The sequence below is a fragment of the Metopolophium dirhodum genome, chromosome 1 (assembly GCF_019925205.1).
Source record: "Metopolophium dirhodum isolate CAU chromosome 1, ASM1992520v1, whole genome shotgun sequence".
Classification (NCBI taxonomy): Eukaryota; Metazoa; Arthropoda; class Insecta; order Hemiptera; family Aphididae; genus Metopolophium; species Metopolophium dirhodum.
This window is the reverse complement of record NC_083560.1, coordinates 5732251-5750934: the sequence shown is the minus strand read 5'-3', so window position 1 is coordinate 5750934 and position 18684 is coordinate 5732251.

Here is an 18684-nt window from a genome sequence, read left to right as displayed (position 1 = left end):
TCATTTTTCCGATTATGTTCCGGAAGTTTGCGACGCATATAACCTATATATTCGGGAAGCCAGGAAAAATCTCCATAAGTCGTTCATAGTTTAAAAGTGTACTCGGCTTTCGGTGATATATTAATATGCGTCAGACCAGGGCAGGGGAACGTTTTTTTGTAGAGCTGCGGTACAGGCAAACGTATCGTTTATCATTTTTCCGCCCGTGTTCCGGAAGGCGGCGACACATTAAACATAAATATTAAGAAAGCTAAGAAAATTCTCCATAAGTCGTTCATAGTTTAGAAGTGTACACGGCTTTCGGGGACATAGTAATATGCCTCAAACTAGGCCAGGAGACCGTCTTTTGGTAGATCCTCTTGTACAGGCAACCGTGCCATTTATCATTTTTCCGACCGTGTTCCGGAAGGTGGCAACACATCAACCATATATATTCGGAAAGCTAAGAAAATTCTCCATAAGTCGTTCAAAGTTCAGAAGTGTACACGGCTTTTGAGGACTAAGTAATATGCAGGGGACGGTTTTTTCGTAGATCCGCGGTACAGGCAATCGTATCGTTTATAATTTTTCCCACTGCGTTCCGGAAGGTGGCAACACACCAACCATATATATTCGGAAAGCTATGAAAATTCTCCATAAGTCCTTCAAAATTCAGAAGTGTGCACGGCTTTTGAGGACTTAGTAATATGCGTCAACCAGGCCAGGAGACCGTTTTTTCGTAGATCCGCGGTATAGGCAATCGTATCGTTTATCATTTTTCCGACTGTGTTCCGGAAGGTGGCCACGCATTTAACATATAAATTTGGAAAGCTTAAAAAATTCTCCATAAGTCGTTCTAAGTTCAGAAGTGTACACGGCTTTCAAAGACTTAGTAATATGCATCAGACCAGGCCAGGGGACCGTTTTTTCGTAGAACCGCGGTACAGGAAAACGTATCGTTTATCATTTTTCCGACCGTGTTCCGGAAGGTGGCCACGCATATAACCTATATATTCGGAAAGCCAGGAAAATTCTCCATAAGTCGTTCATTGTTCAGAAGTGCACACGGCTTTCGAGGACTTAGTAATATGCGTCAGACCATGCCAGGGGACCGTTTTTTCGTAGATCCGCGGTACAGGCAATCGTATCGTTTATCATTTTTCCGACCGTGTTCCGGAAGGTGGCAACACACCAATCATATATATTCGGAAAGCTAAGAAAATTCTCCGTAAGTCGTTCAAAGTTCAGAAGAGTACACGGCTTTCGAGGACTTAGTAATATGCGTCAGACCAGGCCAGGGGACCGTTTTATCGTAGATCCGCGGTACAGGAAAACGTATCGTTTATCATTTTTCCGACCGTGTTCCGGAAGGTGGCCACGCATATAACCTATATATTCGGAAAGCCAGGAAAATTCTCCATAAGTCGTTCATTGTTCAGAAGTGCACACGGCTTTCGAGGACTTAGTAATATGCGTCAGACCATGCCAGGGGACCGTTTTTTCGTAGATCCGCGGTACAGGCAATCATATCGTTTATCATTTTTCTGACCGTGTTCCGGAAGGTGGCGACACACCAATCACATATATTCGGAAAGCTAAGAAAACTCTCCATAAGTAATTCATAGTTCAGAAGTCTACACGGCTTTCGGGTATATAGTATTATACCTCTGACCAGCCCAGGGGACCGTTTTTTTGTAGAGCCGCGGTACAGGAAAACGTATCGTTTATCATTTTTCCGACCGTGTTCCGGAAGGTGGCCACGCATTTAACATATAAATTTGGGAAGCTAAGAAAATTCTCCATAAGTCGTTTATAGTTTAGAAGTGTACACGGCTTCGAGGACTTAGTAATATGCATCAGACCAGGCCAGGGGACCGTTTTTTCGTAGATCCGCGGTACAGGAATACGTATCGTTTCTCATTTTTCCGACCGTGTTCCGGAAGGTGGCGACGCATATAACCTATATATTCGGGAAGCCAGGAGAAATCTCCATAAGTCGTTCATAGTTTAAAAGTGTACTCGGCTTTCGGTGATATATTAATATGCGTCAGACCAGGCCAGGGGAACGTTTTTTCGTAGATCCGCGGTACAGGCAAACGTATGGTTTATCATTTTTCCGACCGTGTTCCGGAAGGTTGCGACGCATATAACCTATATATTCGGGAAGCCAGGAAAAATCTCCATAAGTCGTTCATAGTTTAAAAGTGTACTCGGCTTTCGGTGATATATTAATATGCGTCAGACCAGGGCAGGGGAACGTTTTTTTGTAGAGCTGCGGTACAGGCAAACGTATCGTTTATCATTTTTCCGCCCGTGTTCCGGAAGGCGGCGACACATTAAACATAAATATTAAGAAAGCTAAGAAAATTCTCCATAAGTCGTTCATAGTTTAGAAGTGTACACGGCTTTCGGGGACATAGTAATATGCCTAAAACCAGGCCAGGGGACCGTCTTTTGGTAGATCCTCTTGTACAGGCAACCGTGCCATTTATCATTTTTCCGACCGTGTTCCGGAAGGTGGCAACACACCAACCATATATATTCGGAAAGCTAAGAAAATTCTCCATAAGTCGTTCAAAGTTCAGAAGTGTACACGGCTTTTGAGGACTAAGTAATAATCAGGGGACGGTTTTTTCGTAGATCCGCGGTACAGGCAATCGTATCGTTTATAATTTTTCCCACTGCGTTCCGGAAGGTGGCAACACACCAACCATATATATTCGGAAAGCTATGAAAATTCTCCATAAGTCCTTCAAAATTCAGAAGTGTGCACGGCTTTTGAGGACTTAGTAATATGCGTCAACCAGGCCAGGAGACCGTTTTTTCGTAGATCCGCGGTATAGGCAATCGTTTCGTTTATCATTTTTCCGACTGTGTTCCGGAAGGTGGCCACGCATTTAACATATAAATTTGGAAAGCTTAAAAAATTCTCCATAAGTCGTTCTAAGTTCAGAAGTGTACACGGCTTTCAAAGACTTAGTAATATGCATCAGACCAGGCCAGGGGACCGTTTTTTCGTAGAACCGCGGTACAGGAAAACGTATCGTTTATCATTTTTCCGACCGTGTTCCGGAAGGTGGCCACGCATATAACCTATATATTCGGAAAGCTAAGAAAATTCTCCGTAAGTCGTTCAAAGTTCAGAAGAGTACACGGCTTTCGAGGACTTAGTAATATGCGTCAGACCAGGCCAGGGGACCGTTTTATCGTAGATCCAAGGTACAGGCAAACGTATGGTTTATCATTTTTCCGACCGTGTTCCGGAAGGTGGCCACGCATTTAACATATAAATTTGAGAAGCTAAAAAAATTCTCCATAAGTCGTTCATTGTTCATAAGTGTACACGGCTTTCAAAGACTTAGTAATATGCGTCAGACCAGGCCAGGGGACCGTTTTTTCGTAGATCCGCGGTACAGGAAAACGTATCGTTTATCATTTTTCCGACCGTGTTCCGGAAGGTGGCGACACACCAATCATATATATTCGGAAAGCTAAGAAAACTCTCCATAAGTAATTCATAGTTCAGAAGTCTACACGGCTTTCGGGTATATAGTATTATACCTCTGACCAGCCCAGGGGACCGTTTTTTCGTAGAACCGCGGTACAGGCAAACGTATGGTTTATCATTTTTCCGACCGTGTTCCGGAAGGTGGCCACGCATTTAACATATAAATTTGGGAAGCTAAGAAAATTCTCCATAAGTCGTTTATAGTTTAGAAGTGTACACGGCTTTCGAGGACTTAGTAATATGCATCAGACCAGGCCAGGGGACCGTTTTTTCGTAGATCCGCGGTACAGGCAAACATATCGTTTATCATTTTTCCGACCGTGTTCCGGAAGGTGGCCACGCATTTAACATATAAATTTGGGAAGCTAAAAAAATTCTCCATAAGTCGTTCATTGTTCATAAGTGTACACGGCTTTCAAAGACTTAGTAATATGCATCAGACCAGGCCAGGGGACCGTTTTTTCGTAGATCCGCGGTACAGGAAAACGTATCGTTTCTCATTTTTCCGACCGTGTTCCGGAAGGTGGCGACGCATATAACCTATATATTCGGGAAGCCAGGAGAAATCTCCATAAGTCGTTCATAGTTTAAAAGTGTACTCGGCTTTCGGTGATATAGTAATATGCGTCAGACCAGGCCAGGGGAACGTTTTTTCGTAGATCCGCGGTACAGGCAAACGTATGGTTTATCATTTTTCCGACCGTGTTCCGGAAGGTGGCCACGCATATAACCTATATATTCGGAAAGCCAGAAATATTCTCCATAAGTCGTTCATAGTTCAGAAGTGTACACGGCTTTCGAGGACTAAGTAATATGGAGGGGACGGTCTTTTCGTAGATCCGCGGTACAGGCAATCGTATCGTTTATAATTTTTCCCACTGTGTTCCGGAAGGTGGCAACACACCAACCATATATATTCGGAAAGCTATGAAAATTCTCCATAAGTCCTTCAAAATTCAGAAGTGTGCACGGCTTTTGAGGACTTAGTAATATGCGTCAACCAGGCCAGGAGACCGTTTTTTCGTAGATCCGCGGTATAGGCAATCGTATCGTTTATCATTTTTCCGACTGTGTTCCGGAAGGTGGCCACGCATTTAACATATAAATTTGGAAAGCTAAAAAAATTCTCCATAAGTCGTTCTAAGTTCAGAAGTGTACACGGCTTTCAAAGACTTAGTAATATGCATCAGACCAGGCCAGGGGACCGTTTTTTCGTAGAACCGCGGTACAGGAAAACGTATCGTTTATCATTTTTCCGACCGTGTTCCGGAAGGTGGCCACGCATATATCCTATATATTCGGAAAGCCAGGAAAATTCTCCATAAGTCGTTCATTGTTCAGAAGTGCACACGGCTTTCGAGGACTTAGTAATATGCGTCAGACCATGCCAGGGGACCGTTTTTTCGTAGATCCGCGGTACAGGCAATCGTATCGTTTATCATTTTTCCGACCGTGTTCCGGAAGGTGGCAACACACCAATCATATATATTCGGAAAGCTAAGAAAATTCTCCGTAAGTCGTTCAAAGTTCAGAAGAGTACACGGCTTTCGAGGACTTAGTAATATGCGTCAGACCAGGCCAGGGGACCGTTTTATCGTAGATCCGCGGTACAGGAAAACGTATCGTTTATCATTTTTCCGACCGTGTTCCGGAAGGTGGCCACGCATATAACCTATATATTCGGAAAGCCAGGAAAATTCTCCATAAGTCGTTCATTGTTCAGAAGTGCACACGGCTTTCGAGGACTTAATAATATGCGTCAGACCATGCCAGGGGACCGTTTTTTCGTAGATCCGCGGTACAGGCAATCATATCGTTTATCATTTTTCCGATCGTGTTCCGGAAGGTGGCGACACACCAATCATATATATTCGGAAAGCTAAGAAAACTCTCCATAAGTAATTCATAGTTCAGAAGTCTACACGGCTTTCGGGTATATAGTATTATACCTCTGACCAGCCCAGGGGACCGTTTTTTTGTAGAGGTGCGGTACAGGAAAACGTATCGTTTATCATTTTTCCGACCGTGTTCCGGAAGGTGGCCACGCATTTAACATATAAATTTGGGAAGCTAAGAAAATTCTCCATAAGTCGTTTATAGTTTAGAAGTGTACACGGCTTTCGAGGACTTAGTAATATGCATCAGACCAGGCCAGGGGACCGTTTTTTCGTAGATCCGCGGTACAGGAATACGTATCGTTTCTCATTTTTCCGACCGTGTTCTGGAAGGTGGCGACGCATATAACCTATATATTCGGGAAGCCAGGAGAAATCTCCATAAGTCGTTCATAGTTTAAAAGTGTACTCGGCTTTCGGTGATATATTAATATGCGTCAGACCAGGCCAGGGGAACGTTTTTTCGTAGATCCGCGGTACAGGCAAACGTATGGTTTATCATTTTTCCGACCGTGTTCCGGAAGGTTGCGACGCATATAACCTATATATTCGGGAAGCCAGGAAAAATCTCCATAAGTCGTTCATAGTTTAAAAGTGTACTCGGCTTTCGGTGATATATTAATATGCGTCAGACCAGGGCAGGGGAACGTTTTTTTGTAGAGCTGCGGTACAGGCAAACGTATCGTTTATCATTTTTCCGCCCGTGTTCCGGAAGGCGGCGACACATTAAACATAAATATTAAGAAAGCTAAGAAAATTCTCCATAAGTCGTTCATAGTTTAGAAGTGTACACGGCTTTCGGGGACATAGTAATATGCCTAAAACCAGGCCAGGGGACCGTCTTTTGGTAGATCCTCTTGTACAGGCAACCGTGCCATTTATCATTTTTCCGACCGTGTTCCGGAAGGTGGCAACACACCAACCATATATATTCGGAAAGCTAAGAAAATTCTCCATAAGTCGTTCAAAGTTCAGAAGTGTACACGGCTTTTGAGGACTAAGTAATAATCAGGGGACGGTTTTTTCGTAGATCCGCGGTACAGGCAATCGTATCGTTTATAATTTTTCCCACTGCGTTCCGGAAGGTGGCAACACACCAACCATATATATTCGGAAAGCTATGAAAATTCTCCATAAGTCCTTCAAAATTCAGAAGTGTGCACGGCTTTTGAGGACTTAGTAATATGCGTCAACCAGGCCAGGAGACCGTTTTTTCGTAGATCCGCGGTATAGGCAATCGTATCGTTTATCATTTTTCCGACTGTGTTCCGGAAGGTGGCCACGCATTTAACATATAAATTTGGAAAGCTTAAAAAATTCTCCATAAGTCGTTCTAAGTTCAGAAGTGTACACGGCTTTCAAAGACTTAGTAATATGCATCAGACCAGGCCAGGGGACCGTTTTTTCGTAGAACCGCGGTACAGGAAAACGTATCGTTTATCATTTTTCCGACCGTGTTCCGGAAGGTGGCGACACACCAATCATATATATTCGGAAAGCTAAGAAAACTCTCCATAAGTAATTCATAGTTCAGAAGTCTACACGGCTTTCGGGTATATAGTATTATACCTCTGACCAGCCCAGGGGACCGTTTTTTTGTAGAGCCGCGGTACAGGAAAACGTATCGTTTATCATTTTTCCGACCGTGTTCCGGAAGGTGGCCACGCATTTAACATATAAATTTGGGAAGCTAAGAAAATTCTCCATAAGTCGTTTATAGTTTAGAAGTGTACACGGCTTTCGAGGACTTAGTAATATGCATCAGACCAGGCCAGGGGACCGTTTTTTCGTAGATCCGCGGTACAGGCAAACATATCGTTTATCATTTTTCCGACCGTGTTCCGGAAGGTGGCCACGCATTTAACATATAAATTTGGGAAGCTAAAAAAATTCTCCATAAGTCGTTCATTGTTCATAAGTGTACACGGCTTTCAAAGACTTAGTAATATGCATCAGACCAGGCCAGGGGACCGTTTTTTCGTAGATCCGCGGTACAGGAAAACGTATCGTTTCTCATTTTTCCGACCGTGTTCCGGAAGGTGGCGACGCATATAACCTATATATTCGGGAAGCCAGGAGAAATCTCCATAAGTCGTTCATAGTTTAAAAGTGTACTCGGCTTTCGGTGATATAGTAATATGCGTCAGACCAGGCCAGGGGAACGTTTTTTCGTAGATCCGCGGTACAGGCAAACGTATGGTTTATCATTTTTCCGACCGTGTTCCGGAAGGTGGCCACGCATATAACCTATATATTCGGGAAGCCAGGAAAAATCTCCATAAGTCGTTCATAGTTTAAAAGTGTACTCGGCTTTCGGTGATATATTAATATGCGTCAGACCAGGGCAGGGGAACGTTTTTTTTGTAGAGCTGCGGTACAGGCAAACGTATCGTTTATCATTTTTCCGCCCGTGTTCCGGAAGGCGGCGACACATTAAACATAAATATTAAGAAAGCTAAGAAAATTCTCCATAAGTCGTTCATAGTTTAGAAGTGTACACGGCTTTCGGGGACATAGTAATATGCCTAAAACCAGGCCAGGGGACCGTCTTTTGGTAGATCCTCTTGTACAGGCAACCGTGCCATTTATCATTTTTCCCACCGTGTTCCGGAAGGTGGCAACACACCAACCATATATATTCGGAAAGCTAAGAAAATTCTCCATAAGTCGTTCAAAGTTCAGAAGTGTACACGGCTTTTGAGGACTAAGTAATAATCAGGGGACGGTTTTTTCGTAGATCCGCGGTACAGGCAATCGTATCGTTTATAATTTTTCCCACTGCGTTCCGGAAGGTGGCAACACACCAACCATATATATTCGGAAAGCTATGAAAATTCTCCATAAGTCCTTCAAAATTCAGAAGTGTGCACGGCTTTTGAGGACTTAGTAATATGCGTCAACCAGGCCAGGAGACCGTTTTTTCGTAGATCCGCGGTATAGGCAATCGTATCGTTTATCATTTTTCCGACTGTGTTCCGGAAGGTGGCCACGCATTTAACATATAAATTTGGAAAGCTTAAAAAATTCTCCATAAGTCGTTCTAAGTTCAGAAGTGTACACGGCTTTCAAAGACTTAGTAATATGCATCAGACCAGGCCAGGGGACCGTTTTTTCGTAGAACCGCGGTACAGGAAAACGTATCGTTTATCATTTTTCCGACCGTGTTCCGGAAGGTGGCGACACACCAATCATATATATTCGGAAAGCTAAGAAAACTCTCCATAAGTAATTCATAGTTCAGAAGTCTACACGGCTTTCGGGTATATAGTATTATACCTCTGACCAGCCCAGGGGACCGTTTTTTTGTAGAGCCGCGGTACAGGAAAACGTATCGTTTATCATTTTTCCGACCGTGTTCCGGAAGGTGGCCACGCATTTAACATATAAATTTGGGAAGCTAAGAAAATTCTCCATAAGTCGTTTATAGTTTAGAAGTGTACACGGCTTTCGAGGACTTAGTAATATGCATCAGACCAGGCCAGGGGACCGTTTTTTCGTAGATCCGCGGTACAGGCAAACATATCGTTTATCATTTTTCCGACCGTGTTCCGGAAGGTGGCCACGCATTTAACATATAAATTTGGGAAGCTAAAAAAATTCTCCATAAGTCGTTCATTGTTCATAAGTGTACACGGCTTTCAAAGACTTAGTAATATGCATCAGACCAGGCCAGGGGACCGTTTTTTCGTAGATCCGCGGTACAGGAAAACGTATCGTTTCTCATTTTTCCGACCGTGTTCCGGAAGGTGGCGACGCATATAACCTATATATTCGGGAAGCCAGGAGAAATCTCCATAAGTCGTTCATAGTTTAAAAGTGTACTCGGCTTTCGGTGATATAGTAATATGCGTCAGACCAGGCCAGGGGAACGTTTTTTCGTAGATCCGCGGTACAGGCAAACGTATGGTTTATCATTTTTCCGACCGTGTTCCGGAAGGTGGCCACGCATATAACCTATATATTCGGAAAGCCAGAAATATTCTCCATAAGTCGTTCATAGTTCAGAAGTGTACACGGCTTTCGAGGACTAAGTAATATGCAGGGGACGGTCTTTTCGTAGATCCGCGGTACAGGCAATCGTATCGTTTATAATTTTTCCCACTGTGTTCCGGAAGGTGGCAACACACCAACCATATATATTCGGAAAGCTATGAAAATTCTCCATAAGTCCTTCAAAATTCAGAAGTGTGCACGGCTTTTGAGGACTTAGTAATATGCGTCAACCAGGCCAGGAGACCGTTTTTTCGTAGATCCGCGGTATAGGCAATCGTATCGTTTATCATTTTTCCGACTGTGTTCCGGAAGGTGGCCACGCATTTAACATATAAATTTGGAAAGCTAAAAAAATTCTCCATAAGTCGTTCTAAGTTCAGAAGTGTACACGGCTTTCAAAGACTTAGTAATATGCATCAGACCAGGCCAGGGGACCGTTTTTTCGTAGAACCGCGGTACAGGAAAACGTATCGTTTATCATTTTTCCGACCGTGTTCCGGAAGGTGGCCACGCATATATCCTATATATTCGGAAAGCCAGGAAAATTCTCCATAAGTCGTTCATTGTTCAGAAGTGCACACGGCTTTCGAGGACTTAGTAATATGCGTCAGACCATGCCAGGGGACCGTTTTTTCGTAGATCCGCGGTACAGGCAATCGTATCGTTTATCATTTTTCCGACCGTGTTCCGGAAGGTGGCAACACACCAATCATATATATTCGGAAAGCTAAGAAAATTCTCCGTAAGTCGTTCAAAGTTCAGAAGAGTACACGGCTTTCGAGGACTTAGTAATATGCGTCAGACCAGGCCAGGGGACCGTTTTATCGTAGATCCGCGGTACAGGAAAACGTATCGTTTATCATTTTTCCGACCGTGTTCCGGAAGGTGGCCACGCATATAACCTATATATTCGGAAAGCCAGGAAAATTCTCCATAAGTCGTTCATTGTTCAGAAGTGCACACGGCTTTCGAGGACTTAGTAATATGCGTCAGACCATGCCAGGGGACCGTTTTTTCGTAGATCCGCGGTACAGGCAATCATATCGTTTATCATTTTTCCGATCGTGTTCCGGAAGGTGGCGACACACCAATCATATATATTCGGAAAGCTAAGAAAACTCTCCATAAGTAATTCATAGTTCAGAAGTCTACACGGCTTTCGGGTATATAGTATTATACCTCTGACCAGCCCAGGGGACCGTTTTTTTGTAGAGGTGCGGTACAGGAAAACGTATCGTTTATCATTTTTCCGACCGTGTTCCGGAAGGTGGCCACGCATTCAACATATAAATTTGGGAAGCTAAGAAAATTCTCCATAAGTCGTTTATAGTTTAGAAGTGTACACGGCTTTCGAGGACTTAGTAATATGCATCAGACCAGGCCAGGGGACCGTTTTTTCGTAGATCCGCGGTACAGGAATACGTATCGTTTCTCATTTTTCCGACCGTGTTCCGGAAGGTGGCGACGCATATAACCTATATATTCGGGAAGCCAGGAGAAATCTCCATAAGTCGTTCATAGTTTAAAAGTGTACTCGGCTTTCGGTGATATATTAATATGCGTCAGACCAGGCCAGGGGAACGTTTTTTCGTAGATCCGCGGTACAGGCAAACGTATGGTTTATCATTTTTCCGACCGTGTTCCGGAAGGTTGCGACGCATATAACCTATATATTCGGGAAGCCAGGAAAAATCTCCATAAGTCGTTCATAGTTTAAAAGTGTACTCGGCTTTCGGTGATATATTAATATGCGTCAGACCAGGGCAGGGGAACGTTTTTTTGTAGAGCTGCGGTACAGGCAAACGTATCGTTTATCATTTTTCCGCCCGTGTTCCGGAAGGCGGCGACACATTAAACATAAATATTAAGAAAGCTAAGAAAATTCTCCATAAGTCGTTCATAGTTTAGAAGTGTACACGGCTTTCGGGGACATAGTAATATGCCTAAAACCAGGCCAGGGGACCGTCTTTTGGTAGATCCTCTTGTACAGGCAACCGTGCCATTTATCATTTTTCCGACCGTGTTCCGGAAGGTGGCAACACACCAACCATATATATTTGGAAAGCTAAGAAAATTCTCCATAAGTCGTTCAAAGTTCAGAAGTGTACACGGCTTTTGAGGACTAAGTAATAATCAGGGGACGGTTTTTTCGTAGATCCGCGGTACAGGCAATCGTATCGTTTATAATTTTTCCCACTGCGTTCCGGAAGGTGGCAACACACCAACCATATATATTCGGAAAGCTAAGAAAACTCTCCATAAGTAATTCATAGTTCAGAAGTCTACACGGCTTTCGGGTATATAGTATTATACCTCTGACCAGCCCAGGGGACCGTTTTTTTGTAGAGCCGCGGTACAGGAAAACGTATCGTTTATCATTTTTCCGACCGTGTTCCGGAAGGTGGCCACGCATTTAACATATAAATTTGGGAAGCTAAGAAAATTCTCCATAAGTCGTTTATAGTTTAGAAGTGTACACGGCTTTCGAGGACTTAGTAATATGCATCAGACCAGGCCAGGGGACCGTTTTTTTCGTAGATCCGCGGTACAGGCAAACATATCGTTTATCATTTTTCCGACCGTGTTCCGGAAGGTGGCCACGCAATTAACATATAAATTTGGAAAGCTAAAAAAATTCTCCATAAGTCGTTCTAAGTTCAGAAGTGTACACGGCTTTCAAAGACTTAGTAATTTGCATCAGACCAGGCCAGGGGACCGTTTTTTCGTAGAACCGCGGGTACAGGAAAACGTATCGTTTATCATTTTTCCGACCGTGTTCCGGAAGGTGGCCACGCATATAACCTATATATTCGGGAAGCCAGGAAAATTCTCCATAAGTCGTTCATTGTTCAGAAGTGCACACGGCTTTCGAGGACTTAGTAATTTGCGTCAGACCAGGCCAGGGGACCGTTTTTTCGTAGATCCGCGGTACAGGCAATCGTATCGTTTATCATTTTTCCGACCGTGTTCCGGAAGGTGGCAACACACCAACCATATATATTCGGAAAGCTAAGAAAATTCTCCGTAAGTCGTTCAAAGTTCAGAAGAGTACACGGCTTTCGAGGACTTAGTAATATGCGTCAGACCAGGCCAGGGGACCGTTTTATCGTAGATCCGCGGTACAGGCAAACGTATGGTTTATCATTTTTCCGACCGTGTTCCGGAAGGTGGCCACGCATTTAACATATAAATTTGGGAAGCTAAAAAAATTCTCCATAAGTCGTTCATTGTTCATAAGTGTACACGGCTTTCAAAGACTTAGTAATATGCGTCAGACCAGGCCAGGGGACCGTTTTTTTCGTAGATCCGCGGTACAGGAAAACGTATCGTTTATCATTTTTCCGACCGTGTTCCGGAAGGTGGCGACACACCAATCATATATATTCGGAAAGCTAAGAAAACTCTCCATAAGTAATTCATAGTTCAGAAGTCTACACGGCTTTCGGGTATATAGTATTATACCTCTAACCAGCCCAGGGGACCGTTTTTTTGTAGAGCCGCGGTACAGGAAAACGTATCGTTTATCATTTTTCCGACCGTGTTCCGGAAGGTGGCCACGCATTTAACATATAAATTTGGGAAGCTAAGAAAATTCTCCATAAGTCGTTTATAGTTTAGAAGTGTACACGGCTTTCGAGGACTTAGTAATATGCATCAGACCAGGCCAGGGGACCGTTTTTTCGTAGATCCGCGGTACAGGCAAACATATCGTTTATCATTTTTCCGACCGTGTTCCGGAAGGTGGCCACGCAATTAACATATAAATTTGGAAAGCTAAAAAAATTCTCCATAAGTCGTTCTAAGTTCAGAAGTGTACACGGCTTTCAAAGACTTAGTAATTTGCATCAGACCAGGCCAGGGGACCGTTTTTTCGTAGAACCGCGGTACAGGAAAACGTATCGTTTATCATTTTTCCGACCGTGTTCCGGAAGGTGGCCACGCATATAACCTATATATTCGGGAAGCCAGGAAAATTCTCCATAAGTCGTTCATTGTTCAGAAGTGCACACGGCTTTCGAGGACTTAGTAATTTGCGTCAGACCAGGCCAGGGGACCGTTTTTTTCGTAGATCCGCGGTACAGGCAATCGTATCGTTTATCATTTTTCCGACCGTGTTCCGGAAGGTGGCAACACACCAACCATATATATTCGGAAAGCTAAGAAAATTCTCCGTAAGTCGTTCAAAGTTCAGAAGAGTACACGGCTTTCGAGGACTTAGTAATATGCGTCAGACCAGGCCAGGGGACCGTTTTATCGTAGATCCGCGGTACAGGCAAACGTATGGTTTATCATTTTTCCGACCGTGTTCCGGAAGGTGGCCACGCATTTAACATATAAATTTGGGAAGCTAAAAAAATTCTCCATAAGTCGTTCATTGTTCATAAGTGTACACGGCTTTCAAAGACTTAGTAATATGCGTCAGACCAGGCCAGGGGACCGTTTTTTCGTAGATCCGCGGTACAGGAAAACGTATCGTTTATCATTTTTCCGACCGTGTTCCGGAAGGTGGCGACACACCAATCATATATATTCGGAAAGCTAAGAAAACTCTCCATAAGTAATTCATAGTTCAGAAGTCTACACGGCTTTCGGGTATATAGTATTATACCTCTAACCAGCCCAGGGGACCGTTTTTTTGTAGAGCCGCGGTACAGGAAAACGTATCGTTTATCATTTTTCCGACCGTGTTCCGGAAGGTGGCCACGCATTTAACATATAAATTTGGGAAGCTAAGAAAATTCTCCATAAGTCGTTTATAGTTTAGAAGTGTACACGGCTTTCGAGGACTTAGTAATATGCATCAGACCAGGCCAGGGGACCGTTTTTTCGTAGATCCGCGGTACAGGCAAACATATCGTTTATCATTTTTCCGACCGTGTTCCGGAAGGTGGCCACGCATTTAACATATAAATTTGGGAAGCTAAAAAAATTCTCCATAAGTCGTTCATTGTTCATAAGTGTACACGGCTTTCAAAGACTTAGTAATATGCATCAGACCAGGCCAGGGGACCGTTTTTTCGTAGATCCGCGGTACAGGAAAACGTATCGTTTCTCATTTTTCCGACCGTGTTCCGGAAGGTGGCGACGCATATAACCTATATATTCGGGAAGCCAGGAGAAATCTCCATAAGTCGTTCATAGTTTAAAAGTGTACTCGGCTTTCGGTGATATATTAATATGCGTCAGACCAGGCCAGGGGAACGTTTTTTCGTAGATCCGCGGTACAGGCAAACGTATGGTTTATCATTTTTCCGACCGTGTTCCGGAAGGTGGCCACGCATATAACCTATATATTCGGAAAGCCAGGAATATTCTCCATAAGTCGTTCATAGTTCAGAAGTGTACACGGCTTTCGAGGACTAAGTAATATGCAGGGGACGGTTTTTTCGTAGATCCGCGGTACAGGCAATCGTATCGTTTATAATTTTTCCCACTGTGTTCCGGAAGGTGGCAACACACCAACCATATATATTCGGAAAGCTATGAAAATTCTCCATAAGTCCTTCAAAATTCAGAAGTGTGCACGGCTTTTGAGGACTTAGTAATATGCGTCAACCAGGCCAGGAGACCGTTTTTTCGTAGATCCGCGGTATAGGCAATCGTATCGTTTATCATTTTTCCGACTGTGTTCCGGAAGGTGGCCACGCATTTAACATATAAATTTGGAAAGCTAAAAAAATTCTCCATAAGTCGTTCTAAGTTCAGAAGTGTACACGGCTTTCAAAGACTTAGTAATATGCATCAGACCAGGCCAGGGGGACCGTTTTTTCGTAGAACCGCGGTACAGGAAAACGTATCGTTTATCATTTTTCCGACCGTGTTCCGGAAGGTGGCCACGCAATTAACATATAAATTTGGAAAGCTAAAAAAATTCTCCATAAGTCGTTCTAAGTTCAGAAGTGTACACGGCTTTCAAAGACTTAGTAATATGCATCAGACCAGGCCAGGGGACCGTTTTTTCGTAGAACCACGGTACAGGAAAACGTATCGTTTATCATTTTTCCGACCGTGTTCCGGAAGGTGGCCACGCATATAACCTATATATTCGGATAGCCAGGAAAATTCTCCATAAGTCGTTCATTGTTCAGAAGTGCACACGGCTTTCGAGGACTTAGTAATTTGCGTCAGACCAGGCCAGGGGACCGTTTTTTCGTAGATCCGCGGTACAGGCAATCGTATCGTTTATCATTTTTCCGACCGTGTTCCGGAAGGTGGCAACACACCAACCATATATATTCGGAAAGCTAAGAAAATTCTCCGTAAGTCGTTCAAAGTTCAGAAGTCTACACGGCTTTCGGGTATATAGTATTATACCTCTGACCAGCCCAGGGGACCGTTTTTTTGTAGAGCCGCGGTACAGGAAAACGTATCGTTTATCATTTTTCCGACCGTGTTCCGGAAGGTGGCCACGCATTTAACATATAAATTTGGGAAGCTAAGAAAATTCTCCATAAGTCGTTTATAGTTTAGAAGTGTACACGGCTTTCGAGGACTTAGTAATATGCATCAGACCAGGCCAGGGGACCGTTTTTTCGTAGATTTGCGGTACAGGCAAACATATCGTTTATCATTTTTCCGACCGTGTTCCGGAAGGTGGCCACGCATTTAACATATAAATTTGGGAAGCTAAAAAAATTCTCCATAAGTCGTTCATTGTTCATAAGTGTACACGGCTTTCAAAGACTTAGTAATATGCATCAGACCAGGCCAGGGGACCGTTTTTTCGTAGATCCGCGGTACAGGAAAACGTATCGTTTCTCATTTTTCCGACCGTGTTCCGGAAGGTGGCGACGCATATAACCTATATATTCGGGAAGCCAGGAGAAATCTCCATAAGTCGTTCATAGTTTAAAAGTGTACTCGGCTTTCGGTGATATATTAATATGCGTCAGACCAGGCCAGGGGAACGTTTTTTCGTAGATCCGCGGTACAGGCAAACGTATGGTTTATCATTTTTCCGACAATGTTCCGGAAAGTGGCCACGCATATAACCTATATATTCGGAAAGCCAGGAATATTCTCCATAAGTCGTTCATAGTTCAGAAGTGTACACGGCTTTCGAGGACTAAGTAATATGCAGGGGACGGTTTTTTCGTAGATCCGCGGTACAGGCAATCGTATCGTTTATAATTTTTCCCACTGTGTTCCGGAAGGTGGCAACACACCAACCATATATATTCGGAAAGCTATGAAAATTCTCCATAAGTCCTTCAAAATTCAGAAGTGTGCACGGCTTTTGAGGACTTAGTAATATGCGTCAACCAGGCCAGGAGACCGTTTTTTCGTAGATCCGCGGTATAGGCAATCGTATCGTTTATCATTTTTCCGACTGTGTTCCGGAAGGTGGCCACGCATTTAACATATAAATTTGGAAAGCTAAAAAAATTCTCCATAAGTCGTTCTAAGTTCAGAAGTGTACACGGCTTTCAAAGACTTAGTAATATGCATCAGACCAGGCCAGGGGACCGTTTTTTCGTAGAACCGCGGTACAGGAAAACGTATCGTTTATCATTTTTCCGACCGTGTTCCGGAAGGTGGCCACGCAATTAACATATAAATTTGGAAAGCTAAAAAAATTCTCCATAAGTCGTTCTAAGTTCAGAAGTGTACACGGCTTTCAAAGACTTAGTAATATGCATCAGACCAGGCCAGGGGACCGTTTTTTCGTAGAACCGCGGTACAGGAAAACGTATCGTTTATCATTTTTCCGACCGTGTTCCGGAAGGTGGCCACGCATATAACCTATATATTCGGATAGCCAGGAAAATTCTCCATAAGTCGTTCATTGTTCAGAAGTGCACACGGCTTTCGAGGACTTAGTAATTTGCGTCAGACCAGGCCAGGGGACCGTTTTTTCGTAGATCCGCGGTACAGGCAATCGTATCGTTTATCATTTTTCCGACCGTGTTCCGGAAGGTGGCAACACACCAACCATATATATTCGGAAAGCTAAGAAAATTCTCCGTAAGTCGTTCAAAGTTCAGAAGAGTACACGGCTTTCGAGGACTTAGTAATATGCGTCAGACCAGGCCAGGGGACCGTTTTATCGTAGATCCGCGGTACAGGCAAACGTATGGTTTATCATTTTTCCGACCGTGTTCCGGAAGGTGGCCACGCATTTAACATATAAATTTGGGAAGCTAAAAAAATTCTCCATAAGTCGTTCATTGTTCATAAGTGTACACGGCTTTCAAAGACTTAGTAATATGCGTCAGACCAGGCCAGGGGACCGTTTTTTCGTAGATCCGCGGTACAGGAAAACGTATCGTTTATCATTTTTCCGACCGTGTTCCGGAAGGTGGCGACACACCAATCATATATATTCGGAAAGCTAAGAAAACTCTCCATAAGTAATTCATAGTTCAGAAGTCTACACGGCTTTCGGGTATATAGTATTATACCTCTGACCAGCCCAGGGGACCGTTTTTTTGTAGAGCCGCGGTACAGGAAAACGTATCGTTTATCATTTTTCCGACCGTGTTCCGGAAGGTGGCCACGCATTTAACATATAAATTTGGGAAGCTAAGAAAATTCTCCATAAGTCGTTTATAGTTTAGAAGTGTACACGGCTTTCGAGGACTTAGTAATATGCATCAGACCAGGCCAGGGGACCGTTTTTTCGTAGATTTGCGGTACAGGCAAACATATCGTTTATCATTTTTCCGACCGTGTTCCGGAAGGTGGCCACGCATTTAACATATAAATTTGGGAAGCTAAAAAAATTCTCCATAAGTCGTTCATTGTTCATAAGTGTACACGGCTTTCAAAGACTTAGTAATATGCATCAGACCAGGCCAGGGGACCGTTTTTTCGTAGATCCGCGGTACAGGAAAACGTATCGTTTCTCATTTTTCCGACCGTGTTCCGGAAGGTGGCGACGCATATAACCTATATATTCGGGAAGCCAGGAGAAATCTCCATAAGTCGTTCATAGTTTAAAAGTGTACTCGGCTTTCGGTGATATATTAATATGCGTCAGACCAGGCCAGGGGAACGTTTTTTCGTAGATCCGCGGTACAGGCAAACGTATGGTTTATCATTTTTCCGACAATGTTCCGGAAGGTGGCCACGCATATAACCTATATATTCGGAAAGCTATGAAAATTCTCCATAAGTCCTTCAAAATTCAGAAGTGTGCACGGCTTTTGAGGACTTAGTAATATGCGTCAACCAGGCCAGGAGACCGTTTTTTCGTAGATCCGCGGTATAGGCAATCGTATCGTTTATCATTTTTCCGACTGTGTTCCGGAAGGCGGCCACGCATTTAACATATAAATTTGGAAAGCTAAAAAAATTCTCCATAAGTTG